We start from the raw sequence: 4,344 nt of genomic DNA, 5'->3' as shown, positions 1-4,344 counted from the left end.
TGTTCTTATATTTTATTATTAACCGAAGTGCCTATTAGCCTCGAAATGGGATTTTGTGTCGGTTCACTCCATGGAGGTTAGAATATATAGAGTAAGTCTTATCCATTTGTCTCGTGCAATGAAAATGAAGCCATGAAACGGCAGGATATGATGTCACCACTTATCATGGTCGTTTGCACAAGCGGATTTCTGGTTGGTTTTGTTTGCATTCTAATCTGCGTTGTCTATATGTTAGCTATTCATCATTGAACGTTTATAAATTCCACCTTTCTAATTTTAATATTTAATAATTAATTTGTAAATATTTAACATGAAGATTTTCTACTACTTAGCATATAGCGTCACAGCGATTGAAAATAACTCTTTCAAATTTAATATAAATCTAGGTACTTGAAAATGTGTAAATAGTAACTATAACGCAAATATATGCATGGTAAAACCAGGAAGATCACTACAAATTTCAATGGTATTTTATACAAATTATGTCTAAAAACACTTTCTGAGCCTGCAGATGTTGACATTTGCTTTCAAATTTAGTGTAATTTTATTTAACAATATGCTTCGTAGTGCGCTGTTTGACGGCATAATAAATCTTGACGTCACGTTGCTGACATTTCCTCGGCTTCAATTTTGTGACGTAATGCTTACTCGAACTGTTCTAATCTCTATGGTTTACTCTAAACGGCGTATCACTTTTCAAATTGTTGCCATCAAATATTATCGCCTTGTATTATTTTTAAGAAAATTAAGTAATGAAACATCTGCATGTATGCATGTATGATTCTTGTATTGTGAAAAAACGACGGTACCTAGAGCCATTCCAAATCAGGTAGTCCTTTACTCGAACATATACACCTGGAATTCCGAATTTCGAATTTTTTTACATTATTTACTTCATATTCTTAAAACTTTGATGAATTTTTTACCACCAAACTCAGCGATTTGTAAGCAAACAGTTGGCAACACTGTATTCCGTACATTTATTCAATATTGGAATATTAATTCTATTTATTTACATTATTAATTCTATTATTTACATTATTAATTCTTATTAAATATAATATTAATTCTATTAATATTATATATTAACTATTAATTTTATTTAATTCTATTTATATTATTCTATTTATTTACATTATTAATTCTATTATTTACATTATTAATTCTTATTAAATATAATATTAATTCTATTAATATTATATATTAATTATTAATTCTATTTAATTCTATTTATATTATTCTATTTATTTACATTATTTATATTTATTATAATATTAATTCTATTTATTTACATTATTTACATCATATTTTATAAAACTTTTATGAATTTTGATCACCAAACACAGCGATTTGTAATTGAACAGTGGCAACACTGTACGGAATAAAACCTTTTTATTCAGCGAGCGAGACTGTCTATCGTAAATTCAAAATATCTGCTATTTTTAAATATTTTGCGGATTTGCTGTTGAATTGAATTTTAAGTGAGGTAAGTCCAAAGGACGTGTTATTTAATGAATAAAGTTAACACATATAAAGTCGCTAATGAAAAGACAAATGAATTTTTTTTGTTAATCGTCTTACTAAGAAAATATTGATATGTTAGACTGAAAAGAGACTGAAAAAAAATTAAAATGTATGCCAACACTTAGCAAAGCATCAGGAATTCTAAACATATGCTGCTATGAAGATTTAAAAAACATTTCTTGATTTTGCTGTTGAACTGTGTATGGCCTAACTTCGGAGAAAACGATTGTTAATGATAAAGGTAAAATGACCGAAAAAAAAAAAAAAAAAAGGCTAAGAGAAGTGAGTGCAGAAGTAGACTGATGTAGGCTGCAAACTCAGCGAAAGGATTTAAAAAAAAAAAAAAAAAAAAAAAACTCTTTTGAACGACCTTTCAGATTTTTTTAAATTTATTTATTTTTAAGCGTGGAAGAGGAAAGTATCACTATCAATCATAATAAAACATATTGAATCATGATAACCATAATAACCATATTGTCTTAACATTTTGAATGCTTGTGATATTTTTCAACATATGCAGATGTGTTTGTTACTTTTTATTACATAAATGTAAAATCGGGAGCTGAAGAATCTGATTGCAAGTACATTTTGCAGAAAAGATAGTTTTTATGTTCTTTTTTTGTGGTTGTTCCTTTAATACAATTATGTAATATAATTAAGGATTTTATGCCAATCATAGTTAATGATTTTATTAATCAAAAAAGTAAAAATCAGAAAGTTTTCAGATTTGGCATTACGCCTAAAGAGGCGTTTTTTAACGTTTTGTGTGTTACCTTTATTTATTAAATATCATGGTCTTCGCACTTGAATCATAAAATTCAGTTCAACAGCAATATCGCAAAATAACTTTAAAAGGAGCATATCTTTGTAATTTCTGATACACAGTCTCGCGCGTTGTGGATTTCCGTACAGTGTTTACGTTGCTCGCTTTGAAATTGTTGAGTTTGTTAATCGAAAATTCGTTAAAAGTTTACAAAATATGAAATAGATAATAAAATAAATTCCAAATTTTGGCTTCCAGGTGCCCATATTCGTGTGGAAACGTACGTAATTAAAAATTGGATGGCTCTAGGTACCGTCTTTTTATCACAATGCGAGCAACATACAGTACATTTTTGCAGATTCTTCATTGTTTAATTTCGTTACATATAATACAGGGCTCTAATATTTGGTGGTAATAATTTTAAAACTGAACCGATATTTATAGAGAATCAACACAAAATGCCGAAACGAAATAAGTAGCCCTTCTGGGCAACCTGTCCCTTTGGACTAAAAATTGGCAGTACTTTATGTGAGCACTTGCTTCCTCGACGGATTACTAAGACTGAAATTTCAGAAAAGCTTGGGCAATTTTTAAGCATTTACTCTATGTCAGCGGTCGTCATCCCTTAGAGCTTCACGGACCACGACATATATAATTTCGTATTTGGCGGGCCACTAATATGAATTACAAAAAAAAAAGGTAAATACAATAATAATCAGCAAACTACACATATTTTGTTTACATTGAAAAATTACACGAAAAGTACGAAAAGCTCACCTTCTTGTATGGAAAGCTTCACATTTCCATATCACTGAAAAGGAAATTCACGAAAAGCAAGAACAAATCGGCAGACGCAAAGCAATATCAATAAACTGATAGTGTTATGCCGCCAATTTTCAATTATTGTAAACATAATAAGCATCGCTTACTCAGCAATGGCGCCCTCGATCAACAGTTAGACAAAACAAAAACGGAAGCTTCCAGTGATGCAATTATAAACAAAAATGCAGATGAACCATCTGCATTCTTGTTTATAATTCCATCAAATTCCATACATAAAAATCCATCAAGTTGCCTATTGACACCGAAAAAATCCCTGTTTTATTAACGACTGCAATAACATATGTTTGTAATTCGAAAGGAAAGAGAATTCCAGTTCGCGCTAATACTGATAACAGCAGCATATCCATGGATGCCAACTCTCACTTTCAAATGTTGCCAGATACACCTGCAAAAGTAGCTAAAAAGTCGCTAAATTCAGAAAGAATTTCGCTAAAATAGTAGCTAACATTTTTTTACAGAAGTATAACCCATATTCTATAATAGGTTTTGTTATACGTAATTTTTTAAACTAAATCTTCATAAAAATATAAATAATGTCTCAATTTTTCTGTGAAAACGTTATCACCGGTTGGCGACTCCTGCTCTATATTCCTTAACTTTAGTAGTAAGAAGAAAGCTAGATTTTTAATTAAAGTAAGCATTTAATTGATTAAATCTGTAGCCGGAGACTTGTATATTTTTACACTGGTATTTTTATACTTGTATATTTTTACAGAACTGTTTTGACGAGTTTTATATACCTATTTTCAGAGATAAGTAGAAATTTCGGTTTTAATGTTATACTGTTTACATTGCAGTTTAATAGTTTCTATTTAAGGATAGGAAAAACTTTTTCTTTTAAGTACAGGAACCTAAAAAGAACAAGCTTTTGCTTGTAAGATGTAATATGCAGAGTACAATTTGAATGTGAAATGAAGCGATAACGACATTATTCCTGTAATATCCCTAAAGAAGGTTAATATCCTTTGTCTGTGAGTCAAAAGACGCCCAGTTACGAAATGGAAGTAGGCGCGTTTACTCTTCTCTTAAAGTTTGATTATTCCAAACGGGTAACACATGCCTGTTACATTAATGGATATTCTTTTTATATCTGTAAACTTTTATAAATTTTGCTCTTGGCGAGAAACAGTACATGATGATATCATAAACATAATAGTTTAGTTTAGTGTAAGGATGGGTCATGAATAATACCTGAACTTTTTAATTGAAAATAA

The sequence above is a fragment of the Stegodyphus dumicola genome, chromosome 6 (assembly GCF_044657685.1).
Source record: "Stegodyphus dumicola isolate Sdum_Otavi_A_Nest chromosome 6, ASM4465768v1".
Classification (NCBI taxonomy): Eukaryota; Metazoa; Arthropoda; class Arachnida; order Araneae; family Eresidae; genus Stegodyphus; species Stegodyphus dumicola.
Note: the sequence above shows the minus strand (reverse complement) of the source record.